Source organism: Rattus norvegicus, chromosome 5 (assembly GCF_021556685.1).
Source record: "Rattus norvegicus strain SHRSP/BbbUtx chromosome 5, alternate assembly SHRSP_T2T, whole genome shotgun sequence".
Classification (NCBI taxonomy): domain Eukaryota; kingdom Metazoa; phylum Chordata; class Mammalia; order Rodentia; family Muridae; genus Rattus; species Rattus norvegicus.
In genome coordinates, this window is record NC_141538.1 from 94,917,722 (window position 1) to 94,931,946 (window position 14,225).

The window sequence follows — 14,225 nt, forward strand, 5'->3', positions numbered from 1 at the left end:
GAGGAAAAAGAATACCCTTGGCAGGGAAGGGAGAGGCAAAGATTAAAACAGAGACTGAAGGAACACCCATTCAGAGCCTGCCCCACATGTGGCCCATACATATACAGCCACCCAATTAGACAAGATGGATGAAGCAAAGAAGTGCAGACCGACAGGAGCCGGATGTAGATCGCTCCTGAGAGACACAGCCAGAATACAGCAAATATAGAGGCGAATGCCAGCAGCAAACCACTGAACTGAGAATAGGTCCCCTATTGAAGGAATCAGAGAAAGAACTGGAAGAGCTTGAAGGGGCTCGAGACCCCAAAAGTACAACAATGCCAAGCAACCAGAGCTTCCAGGGACTAAGCCACTACCTAAAGACTATACATGGACTGACCCTGGACTCTGACCCCATAGGTAGCAATGAATATCCTAGTAAGAGCACCAGTGGAAGGGGAAGCCCTGGGTCCTGCTAAGACTGAACCCACAGTGAACTAGTCTATGGGGGGAGGGCGGCAATGGGGGGAGGGTTGGGAGGGGAACACCCATAAGGAAGGGGAGGGGGGAGGGGGATGTTTGCCCGGAAACCGGGAAAGGGAATAACACTCGAAATGTATATAAGAAATACTCAAGTTAATAATAAAAAAAAAAAAAAAAAAAAAGAGATTGAAGTGAGAGTGATTAGGGCCATTAAAGACAGAAGCAATGAGGACAATACCCTAAGGGTAAAATGCCAAAGTTTATGACTTGTGAAAGAAGACAGCCTAAGGTGCTTCTTGCTTCTGGGAAACAACACCTAGCAAAAATATTCACCAGCTTCATCATACAGTGCTTACTGCAACTGTGGTACAATCGAGAGTGGGACTGGGGGAATCCAGCCCAATCTGACAGCTGAACTTGCTAAATGAGCCACGCATATCTCACAAAGGGAGAATAAATGTATTCATAGGAGAAGATAAGTGCTGTCCAGGTCATGCTACTTTGGGAGGCATGATAAATACAAAATTAAGGGGATCATCAATTTATCTCGTGTCAAGGTTGAAGTCCCTGAGAGAAAACTCTGAGAAGCCTCTCTATAAACCTGCAAAGGTGATGCCTAGTAGTGCAATGCTAGACTAATAGGATTTCTGCTAAAAAGAACTAAATACTAAGAGTTTAACCATCTCAAGATACAAAGGTACGTTTAAGGCAAAAAGGCTAGGTCCACCTAAATTCTTCCAAACTGAAGCACCAGACCTTAAAGCTTCAGGAAAAGTGTTAGACATTTGCTCTGTGGGTTTTGGTTTTCGTCTGGTTTAAATTTTCTTCACTATGTCCTCATTTCTTCTTTTGGAGTGGAACTATAAAGTCATATTTTATCTTAGGAGTATGTAATTGGATTTTTATTTTACAAGACTCACAGTTGATAGTTTGCCTTTAGTCTTCAAAGAGACTATGGATTTTGAATTTGGGGATGTTTGGACTGTTAAGAATCACTACGGAGACTTTTGGACTCTGTATCACAAGATGTACCTAAAGCAGTGGGAGTCAGATGTAGAATGTTGTAAGTTAGATTTGAAATGCCCTACACAGACTCAGGTCTGAATACTTGGTGTCCAGCTAGTGGTGTTATTTGGGAATGTTAGGGAATCTTTCAGGAGTCAGAGTCTCAATTGAGGAATTATGATACTCCTATTGGCATGCTTTCTTTGACATGATGGATTAGTTTCTTTCAGAAACTGTGAGCCAAAATTACTCACTTTTTCCTGCAAGTTGTTTAGGAGATTCTACCACAGCAACAGAAAAGTAGATAGTAGATAACATGATGGTGAAAGTAGAGAATGAACTCCACAACATGGTCAGTGACTTCTACACATACAGTATGGCATACAAATAAACCAACTGCTCAGTTATAAATAATATTACACATCTATTTCACATACACACACACACACACACACACACACACACACACATATATATATATATATATATATATATATATATATGATAGAGGAGTCCCTTCCTCATCAAGGATTCTTCTTCCCAAGCTGGTCTTATCTGGAGAGTATCTCTAAACACAGATGCCTTACATCCAAGTGGATCTAGGACCTCCACATATACCAGATACACTCAAACTAATAGAAGAAAAAGTGGGGAAGAGCCTCAAACACATGGGCACTGGGGAAAATTTCCTGTACAGAACACCAATGACTTATGCTCTAAGATCAAGGATTGACAAATGGGATCTCATAAAATTGCAAAGTGTCTGTAAGGCAAAAGACTGTCATTAGGACAAACAACAGATTGGGAAAAAACCTTACCAATCCTACATCTGATAAAGGACTAATATCCAATATATACAAAGAACCCAAGAAGTAAGACTCTAGAGAGTTTAATAACTCTATTAAAAATGGGGTACAAAGCTAAATAAAGAATTCTCAGCTGAGGAATATTGAATGTCTGGGAAGTACCTAGAGAAATGTTCAACATTTTTAGTCATCAGGGAAATGTGAATCAAAACAGCCCTGAGATTCCACCTCACACCAGTCAGAATAGCTAAGGTCAAAAACTCATACAACAGATGATGGTAAAAAGATGTGGAGAAAGAGGAACACTCCTCTGTTGTTGGTGGAATTGCAAGCTGGCACAACCACTCTGGAAATCAGTCTGGAGACTTCTCATAAAAATGATATAGTACTACCTGAGGACTCAGCTATACCACTGCTGGGCATATACCTAAATGATAAACCAACATATAACAAGGACACAAGCATGACTATGTTCATAGCAGTCTTATTTATAATAGCAGGAAGCTGGAAAGAACAAAGACATGGGATGCACTCACTGATAAATGGATATTAGCCCAAAAGCTCGAATTACTCAAGATACAATCCACAGACCACATGAACTCAAGAAGGATGACCAAAGTGTGGATGCTTCAGTCCATATTAAAAGGGAGAATAAATATATTCATAGGAGGAGATATGCAGACAAAGTTTGGAGCAGAGACTAAAGGAATGGCCCTTCAGAGCCTGTCCTACCTGGGATCCAGCCCATATATGTATACAGCCACCAGAGACAATATTTATGAAGCCAAGAAGTACATGGTGACAAGAGCCTGATACAGCTTTCTCCTGAGAGCCTCAGTCAGAGCATAACAAATACTGAGGTGAATGTTAGCAGCAAAGCATTGAAGTGAGAATGGGGTTCCTGTTCGGGACCTTTCCATAGAGAAAGGATTAAAGTAGCTGAAGGGCCTTGCAACCCCACAAGAACATTATCAACCAACCAGAGCTTCCAGGGACTAAACCACTACCCAAAGAGTACACAAGGACAGACCCATGGTTCCAGTTGCATATGTAGCAGAGGATGGCCTTGTTGAGCACCAATGGGAGAAGAAGCCCTTAGTCCTGGTAAGGTTGGACCCCTGTCTTAGTCAGGGTTTCTATTCCTGTACAAACATCATGATCAAGAAGCAAGTTGGGGAGGAAAGGGTTTATTCAACTTACACTTCCACGTGGCTGTGCATCAGCAAAGGAAGTCAGAACTGGAACTCAAGCAGGTCAGGAAGTAGGAGCTGATGCAGAGGCCATGGAGGATGTTACTTACTGGCTTGCTTTCCCTGGCTTGCTCAGCTTGCTCTCTTATAGAACCCAAGATGACCAGTACAGGCATGGCACCACCTACAATGGGCTGGGTCCTCTTTCCTTGAATACTAGTTGAGAAAATGCCCTACAGATGGGTCTCATGGAAGCATTTCTCAATTGAATTTCCTTTCTCTGTGATTACTCCATCTTGTGTCAAGTTGACACATAAAACTAGTCAGAACAACCCCCCAGTGTCGGGGAATGTCAGGGCAGGGAGGCAGGAAGGAGGGTGTCGCGTGCTATCGTCTCGCCAGCAAGAACAACGCGCGGACACCAGGATCCTTCTGCAGCAAAGCGTTTATTGCATCTTGAAGAGGAGAGAGCGAGCCCCAGAATGGCGCTGCTTATATACACCCTAATGTGGCGTGTCCACGCCTGATTGGTTGCTTACCCATGATCTCATAGGCACGCCCCGGAGTAGGCAAAGACCTGGCACGAAGGCACTCTTGAACATGCGCACACAGTTAACTTCCTGAAAGGAAGTTGGCTGGCGCGGCGAAGGCTGGCGCCATCTTGTAATGGCGGAGGCTATCCTGGCCTTCCATGTGGGGCGCAGTGGAAGCCAGCGCCATCTAGCGGTGGCGAATGTTATTGTGGCCCTCTACATCTCCCCCTATTTATTTATTTTATAACAAATCAATTATTTTATAACAAATCATGATCACCCTATCGCATGCAATGAGGAAACCTCAGCGATGTGCAAGAGCTGATCAAAGGATCACTGAGTCTCTCTCATCCCAGTGCAATGGATCCACAGATCCATGGGGTGTAAGAGCAGAGAACTCAGATACAGAGAGAGAGTCTCTCTCTCCTCCCAGTGCAATAGATCCACAGATCCATGGGGTGCAGGAGCAGAGAACTCAGATACCGACTAATTCCTGAGCATAGATAACCAAATTCCAGTGGAGGCCTCTTGTACAATGGCCACAAGTGCTGGAGTGATAACGGCCTTGTCACGTTTCTGTTGAGATCTGAGTTTGCAAACCAACCAAGTATGAACACTGATCCACAGCATAGGGCTGCACCAGACAGAGCCACTCCCGATAAGTATTGGGCACCTCATTTTTTCCTCCTCAGCTGTTACCACCAAGGGCCGTAGTCAAGCCGCTCCTATAATAAAATTTAGCATTCCAAATTGTTAGTAACTACTCCAGAAAGTTCACCCACTGTACTTGTCTAACAATAGATTGGGGGAGGATAACTAAAGACACTGCAGACACAATGTCTGCAGCAGTAATGGCTGCTACAATAGCAGCGAAAGTATCAAGGTCTTTTCCAGGACAGTTCAGGATCAGTCATTTTTCTCTGGAACAACCAGCAGACAATGGAACCATTTCTGAGATCTGTATAACCAGGACAGAGTTCCCCAGTCCACTGTAGCTTTATGCAGGTAGCATTCCTGTAAAGCTACAGTCTGTAAAATGACCAGTTAAGGCAGCAAGAGTCACCAGGGAAAATGAAGGGGGCAGCAACGGCTGGAGTCCAGTCTTCCCCAGCAAGCAGCAGTGTACAGAGGGTCAGAGAGCAGGCCATAGTGGGATGGGACACACGCAGCGGTAACACTGACTGCAGCAATGGCAAAATCTCTGTGATGACAAAGGATGAAGGGGAATCTTCTATCTTCCTCTCAGGGCAGAGGAATGACTCCAGGGACCCGAACCAGGAGAGCTGAATCTTTATGCAACCAGGATCAGCAAGTCTCAGCAACCACTCAGGCAGCTGGCACATTCTTGTAGCATCCTGTAGAAAAAACACAAACATTCCCTCTTCCCCATATAAAATATCTGGACAGGATAATGTCAATAAGTGGATCTCTCTATTTCACCTAGGCAGAAGTATGCCTAGTTGTAGGGTGCCATAAACTTTGGCATCCAAAATTTTAAAATTGAAATAAAAGGAGCATTATTTAGCATACAGGGATAACTCCCCCTTTTTATTTATTAAGATATAGTATATATATTATTTATTAAGGTAAGTCCTCGAGGATTAAATTGAGGACACTGAGCACTGTATTTATAAATTGACCTGTATACCAAATTATTGTCTCCAGCATTATTGTTTTGGATATATAAAGAATGAGATTTTTTTGACTAATTGTTCCTATGTAAGGCCTATAATCTGTCTGGTATCTTGTCCTCCCTTGCTAAAGAGCCCAGGCAATCCAGTTTGAGTTCTTAAATGTCCTATAAAGGAACAGTATTTAGTGTTCTTAACCACTAAGCCATCTCTCTAGCACCTCACAAACTTTATTTACCTAAACATAAGCATTAATTAGAGATGTCAAATCTTGTAAATATTGTCCAGATTCAGTCGTACTAGAAATCCCTGAGCTGGCAGGGTGAGGCTGGGCATTGAAAGTAAGCAAATGGAGTCTTCCTCTTTTCGTGAGGGTGTGTTATCAACTCCATTACCATTTTCAAAGAGCTGGGTATATGGTTTTGTTTAGTTGTCTGAGCCAGAGCACTGAAGGGACAGTGAGTTGTCAGACAAATTTACACTGAAATCACTCACTGATTTCATGTAGAAAACTTGCCTCAAATAAAGCATTAAGTAATTGAAATCAATTGTAAACCACAAGTCACACATTGGCTATCAGTATATGAATTGAAAACTTGATTTTTTAACACTTTAAAAACAGTGGGTACAGCACGTAATTTTGTTTACAGGAAATACAAAAGCATGCAAAGAGTAAAATTATCAATTTTGCCTGAAAAATTTGTATATGTAATAGGCCAAATATCAGTATTTTGTAATAACCAATTAAATGTTGTTTGGAATAAGATATGTTTCACCAGGTTTCTTTTTAAAATACTTCCATGACTCTAGTCTACAATTCTGTATTAACACAGCTGAAGCTTTATCTCCAATGTGTATAACAAAGACCTAAGTCCTCTGGTAGGGTGAGATACTTAGCCAATTAACATATCCTTAGAAGCTTAAAATTAGCTTCAAATATTCTTTTCTGGAGTAGTGCAACAGCTACTCCCCAAATATTAAAGCTCATTTTGAGAGCAAAGTTTTGTGGTAAAAATTTCCATATACATTGAAAGATTTAAGTTCTAACTTCTTACACTGAAGAAGCAACAAAATTACATAATATAAGGCTATTAGCCATTTTTAATGATATCACTCTATGGGCTCTCTAAAACTGTAAGCAAGCTCACGAAATGAAAACTCAAAATCAGTCCTCTAAATCTATCTTGAAATGGCAGTTGGAGTAAGTAAACTGGCTGTAATGTTATCACAAGTTCCAAAACCTCATCAATCCTTCGTAAATCTTGTAACAATCTCTACCTGTTTGATTTTTTCTTAATTAAAAATAAGTTTGAGTTAGTCAATGTAACACTGGCAATCCTTAATCACAATTTTTAAGTTCTCTTTGTAACACTAGAGCACAACCACAAGGTCACCTGAGTTCTGAGTATGTGATTAGGCAGCTGTCCTTGGAGCAGTGGGATTAGCAATAAAATACAGATAGCTTCAGGGCAAACCACAACTTTGGAAAGCAAAACTCAACCTCCAACAATCTAGTCTCCAAAATCCAGTCTCCAAGACACCAAGTCTATCCTTCATGCTACGAAGTTTGACTGCCATTTCCTACATATCAACACATGATGGTGCGGTCTCCAATACCTCAACAAAGAGACATTGTCCTAAATTCTTTTAGAAGCCTGGTTTCTAGAGTAAGAATTCCATAAAAAAAAAAATCTCAATTTAGACCTGTTTCCCTGGGTTGGCTCATGCCACATGTTGTCTAGAATGACTCTATCCAAATTACCAGTTTTATGTCAACTTTCTGTTACCAATATTATACCTTTTTAACCATATCCAACAACTTGAAAGCCAATAGTCCATAACCAAGGCAAGTAGAGCATATTTACACATTTAAAACCAATCAGAAACAAATTGAAGTGGCTACACATATCTTTAATATTTAGACCAAACACCATTTTTACCTTTTTAGCTATGATTTTAAGAGAAGCACCTTGTCACCTGTTGAGTCAAATAATAAGTCAGGGATTTCTCTAAGAGAAACAGCTCTCAACTCTTGTACCAAAGAAGCTGAGAAGCTGCTGGTGCCTTTATGATCAGCTCGTGCAGACGCTTAGCCTCTGGGCAGCTTCTCCAGCTAACCTAAACTCCTGGCTGCAGGTGTTGGGCTCTAAAGGCCTGATTGAAACTGTTTTTTATTTATTTGTTCCTTTTTGAAACGAGTTAAAACCAAGTCAAGGTGTGAACGACCAGCAGATAAAGTTTTTACCATTTTTTCTTTTGACCATGAAACATAAAACATTTAAACAACGAGAAACAAAAACCACAGACATACACTGACAGACATGGGGACATCCTGGTGCACCAGAGACAAACAATAGACAAAGAGGGAAAAAACCAGATGGTGTTCACGGTGACTATCCACTCGAGTGGAGTCGATATGGGCGATGGATTGTCTCAATTCCTGGACTAGTCCATCAACGTGTTGAAACCCAATTCCTGTAAGATACTGAGATATATTATCTGAGCAGCACGACTGACATTCGCCAATGGTATGGAAGTGAAACACAGTCCTGAGTATTTCCACTCACAACCCAATTACATTAACTCCATCAAGCTGTGCATGGCCATTGAGATGTCCTTTTGTTTGATTCTCCTGAATAAATTTTCAGGCGGTCTGCCTCTATCAAGTCTAATCAGTATGACTCTGCAAAGCTTATAGAGCCTGATCACACCTTTTACCAGCACAAAGACAAAATTTTTCTCCCAAAATACTGTGTTCCTTTTATCTCCTTTTCTTTTCTTTTTTTCTTTCAAGACCTTTTCTCCCTCTGACATACTTTCTTGTTGCTCTGCAAGGATCCTCTGACCTGTCCTAACGGCTGTAACGGCTTCCCACACAAAGAAAAATTAAACAAAATTACCAGCCTTGTCCACAAAGGATCCATAACTTTCAGTTTCTTCACAGTGGCTCTCCACCTAGGCCCATATCTTTCTTCTTCATAGCGAGCTGCCTCATCTTCTAAATCCTCTTCCTCAGAGGGGCTAAGCTCATCTGTTTCTAAACTATCAAGCCCCAAAGCCTCTAACTCCTTTACCGGATAAAGGCTTTTCCTTTTCGGGGCTTTCTCCTCCTTTCCCTGTTTCTCTCCCAGGGCGTCCTTTCCCTTATATCTCGCTTCCTCGGATCTAAAGTCCTTGGAAGGGCCTTTTTTCTTATGTGCACCTTTTCTCTTTGAGCTCTTTAATCTTTCATCCCACTCTGTTTCTGACATGCTGTATCAAGACCAAACATGCCTCTCAGAGCTTACCTCTCGACCTGCAGTTCTGGACCCTCTCCGCGAGCGGAGGCTCTCCTTGGCGCCAGTGATGGTGTGGCATATGTCCTGGGTTTCGGCACCAAATATCGCATGCTATCGTCTCGCCAGCAAGAACGACGCGCGGACACCAGGATCCTTCTGCAGCAAAGCGTTTATTACATCTTGAAGGGGAGAGAGCGAGCCCCAGAATGGCGCTGCTTATATACACCCTAATGTGGCGTGTCCACGCCTGATTGGTTGCTTACCCATGATCTCATAGGCATGCCCCGGAGTGGGCAAAGACCTGGCACGAAGGCACTCTTGCACATGCGCACACAGTTAACTTCCTGAAAGGAAGTCGGCTGGCGCGCGAAGGCTGGCGCCATCTTGTAATGGCGGAGGCTATCCTGGCCTTCCATGTGGGGCGCAGTGGAAGCCAGTGCCATCTAGCGGTGGCGAATGTTATTGCGGCCCTCTACAGGAGGGGGGTGATTGGGGATGGGGAACACCGTCATAGAACGGGATAGGGTGTTTATGGACAGGAAACCAGGAAATGGAAAAACATTTAAAATGTAAATAAAAATATCCAATCTATAATATAGGATAAGAAAAAAAATCTAAACTAGGACTTCTTCTAGCATTGTTCTTCTAGCTCAGCATTGATTTGGTTATCTAGGATCTTTTGTGGTTTCTTATAAATTTTCGGTAGTATTTTTCTATTTCTGTGAAGAATGAGGTGGTGACTTTTATTAGCATGTCATTGAATCAATAAACAGATTTTGTTTTCACAATAATAATTCTAAAATTCCTTGAGCAAGGGATGTCTCAACTTACCTTTGTCTTTTTCTACCCCTTTCTTCAGAGGTTTGAAGTTTTTATTGTATAGGTTTTTCACTTCTTTGGTTACGCTTATTTCTAGAAATTTTAGTTTCTTTGAGGCAATTGTGAATGGGAGTGTGTGAATGGGAGTAGTATTTTTAAAAAATCCCACAATTTTTAAAAAGAATGGGTATATTGGGTAGCTGCTTTTTCCAAAATTTCAGTGGGATTGCTTCAAGATTTTTTCTATTTAGGGTGACATTGGTTTTGTGCTTCTAATTTATAGCTTTTACTATGCTGGTATATTTCCTCTCCAGTCCTACATTTTCTAGGACTTTTATGAAGAAGGTATGTTGTACTGTGTCTAGTGAGATGGCCATACAATTTTTGTTTTTAATCTGTTTACATGCTATATCTATTGACTTTCACATGTTGAAGCACTCCTGGGTTTCATACATAAAGTCACTTATTTATGAGAAAGTTACGATATTTCTTTTTTTAATGTATTCCTGTATTTTATGCAATATTGAGCTTTTTGAATCTTTGTTTATTAGGGATATTGGCCTGTGGTTTTCTTCTCTCTGTCTCTCTGTCTCTCTGTCTCTCTGTCTCTCTGTCTCTCTCTCTGTCTCTCTCTCTCTCTCTTTCTCTGTTGATGTTGTGATAATATTTAATTAGATTTTTCTAGTAGTGTGATACTGGAGATACTGGCTGCATAGAAAGAGTTTGGAAATTTTGTTTCCGTCCTTATTTCTATTTTATTTTATTTGATTTTTGAATGGTTTAAGAAGGTTTTGCTGCAGATCTTCAAAAGTTTGGATGAATTCTGTTGTGAAGCCATCTGGTTCTGAACTCATTTTTTCACAAGGCTTTAATTGCTATTTCAATCTCCTCATTGGTCTGTTTCATGTGTTGATTCCTTGATAAAATTTTAGTCATTAAACGGAATCTAGCAATTCATGCTTTTTTTTTTTTTTTTTGAGATTTTCAAACTTGATGACATACAGGTTTTTAGTGCTATTCATTTTGATTTATTTTAAATTGAATTATTTCCTTTTGTTTATTTATTTCTTTTTATTTTTCCTTGGTTTTGGTTAGTAAGGTAAAAGTTCAGTCTTTTATTTTTCTTAAGAACCAACTCTTAATTATGTTGATAATTTTTGCTTTCTCTGTTTCTGTTTCATTTAATTTCTACTTTGTTTTTTATTATCCCTGTCCATCAACCAGGTTTGGATTTGGTTTGTTCTAGTTTTCACAATATTTTGAGTTGTATCATTAAGCCATTTATTTTTTACTTTTTCTGATTTTTTTAATATATGCACTTAACACAGCATATTTTCCTAGAAGATTGTTTTAAATTTGTCCCCAAAGGTTTTATTATGTTGTGTTTTCATTTTCATGTATTATTGGGGATTTAAAAAAATCCATCTGTCTTTCTTTCTTTTGTCATTCAACATTCAGTATTGAATAGTTTTATACCCACAATATTGTGTATTTGCTGTTAATTTTACATTTTATTACATTAAGTTCAGATATAATATATAGCTTTATTCAATCATTGTGAAGTTGTAGAAATTTGTTTTGTGTTCTTAGATATGGTTTATTTTAGTGAAGTATCCATATTTTTCTGTGTAGAGTGTGTATTCTCTTGTGTTTAGAGGGAACATTCTACAAATATTTGTTAAGGGCATTTGATATATGATATCATTTAATTTTGAATGTTTGTGTTACTTTGTCAGAAATGTCTATTGGAGAAAGTATTGAAATTACCTGCTTTACAAGCAAGTGTTCTTTAGAATAGAATCTGATGAAATGAATATATTTATTCATAGGCCAAAGTGTCCACTGTAATTTTTATTGCTTAGTTCAAAGTCTATTCTGTCAGATATTAAGGTAGAAATGTCTGATTGCTTCTTGGTCCCACTTACTGACATACTTTTATCCCTCATTTTACTCCAGGGCAATGCTAATTGTTAATTATAAAATGTATTTGTTGTAGATATCCATAGATGGATTTTGTTTCCTAATTCAGTTTGTCAGTCTGTGTCTTGTCATTGATAATTAATGATAGTAATATTTATTGCTGTTATTCGATGACATGTTCAAATTTCTGACATTGATCACTGATTATTTTTTCTGTTAAATACTTTTCTTTTAGTAATTATGGTTCTTTATTCACTTCCATACTCTATGGACTATGCCCACTCTTCTCCTCAGCATGAAATATTGTTTTTTGTAATTGTTTTTAGGTTGAATTTGTTGAATAGGACATATTTTGGGCTTTTTATATCATGGAAACCATATTTCTCTTACAACTCTGGTTGATAGCTTTTCTCACCTTATTACCCTATTTTGGCTGTCATGATTTTTTTAGGACACAAATTGTTTACTCTTGGCTGTTTTGGCTTTCAAGCCATCCACTGAGAAATCAGCTGCTATTTCCATGAGTTTTCCTTTATATGCAATTTATTATTTTCTTGCAATTTTCAATAGCCTTTCACTGTTTTGGTTACTTAATCTTTTAACTATAATTCTCTCTGGAATTTACTTTCTAAATTTTAAAATGTAACCTGCTCAGTCTTTGTAATATTATTTTACATATATATTTCCAGGAATAACTACTTGGTCTTGCATAACCACTTGGTATGCAATAATGTGGAAAACTATTTCTCCTGCTTTCCCCTATTTCTCTAGCTTTTTTTGCTGTAAGGTTGAGACCTCCTGAACTTTTCCCTTTCTACATTAGCATATCCATTCATGTTCTCCTTGTTTTGATCTTGTTTATATAGACACGTTGGTGAAATTTCATGTGTGTTACAACACTAAGATGCTAGGAGATACAATCTCACATCAAACATTCTTTCTTTTCCTTTAATAATTTTTCTTTTACATCTTCTACAGTAAATCCTGGGGCTTAGATGCAGGTGTGTTGTAGATTTGGGACTGTACACCATACCTCTGCAATTTGATCAGTTTTGGTTTTCTAATATGGTCTCTATATGTTGAAAAGTGGTAAGAGCTACAATTGCCTACGGGTATGATTTTACATATTTGGAATGCAGTTAGGGATTATGGTGGTTTACTTAAGTGATAATTATATGTTCCAAAATATCCATGACTTCACTAGGTTTCTACATTCATTTCCAGGAAAGGAAATAATTTGCATATTATTGAGCATGCCTTAAGTCCAATTACAGTATTGTTAGTAACTACAAACCATGTGACACTACTATATCCTTCAGATTATTGTGTAATGCTTGTCTTTGTCGTGTAATATTATTTATTCTGATGTCTTTCCATTTATTTTTTGTTCATATGACCTGTATATTGAAGAAAGTTTAAATCAATTACAATTAGTGAGTTGATATTAATTTATGCCTGTCATTATAGTAGTGTATATTTATTTTTAATTTTTTATCAAATAATATGTACAAAAGTTTAGAACATATTTATTTTGGATAGTAATAGTGTCTTGGAATACTGCTTCCTTGATGAGAATGAAGTGTCTCTCTTTGAATCTTCTGATTAGTTTTAGTTTGAAGGCTATATTGTCAGATATTAGGATTGCAATGCCTGTTTACTTCAAGTTGCATCTTAGATTATAAACTGAGTATCAGTTTATAATATTCCCATTCAGAAACCAAAGTCAATAAGACTGAAGGCTTTAATCTATGTTAGGTTATGCAGTAAGACATGATCTTAGAACAAACACGAGCAACAGTAAAGTCCTAGAAACAGGACTAGTGTATATCAGTTTGGCATTGTCAGATATACATCCAAAACAAATAAAATAAGCATATCAGAGAGCCAATCATAGTCCCATGCTTATTTTGTTACTTCAATTTTGAAAATTAGAATCATCCTCATTTCATGAGATTTGAGACATATATCCATTTTTAAAAATCTGACTGGTCATTTGTTGCAGTAGCTGTAAGGAACAAATACACAGCTTATGTGACCAGATGATGGCAACACTCAGTCCTTTGTATGAAGGTGGTACCATGAAGACTCACAATTTATACCTTGGCTGCTTTCATAGACCTGCTAATTTTGAAACTCCCAAGATCAACTGGCTAATTTATTTATCAGTGCATAAATACATGCCATTTCAAGAAGAAGCAGTTGTCATTCCCTAGTACGTTGATAGCAATCAAAATAGCAAACAGACTGAAAATTGCTATAATAGCACTTATTCTGGTCCTTACTTTGACTTAAAAGATGACATGCTCACAGAACATATATTTCAGGAATGAAAGGCATGCATATGTACATACACACACACACACACACACACACACATATGTATGTATGTGTATATATATATACATATATATATATATATATATATAGAGAGAGAGAGAGAGAGAGAGAGAGAGAGACCCTTTTCTCTTATTTCTTTCTAGATTTCTTTTTCATTTCTACTAAGATTTGAAATCCATTGTCAGGTTTCCCCTTCACTGACATGTAGTGTGCTCTTTTTCCATTTTGTTTTATTGTCCATATT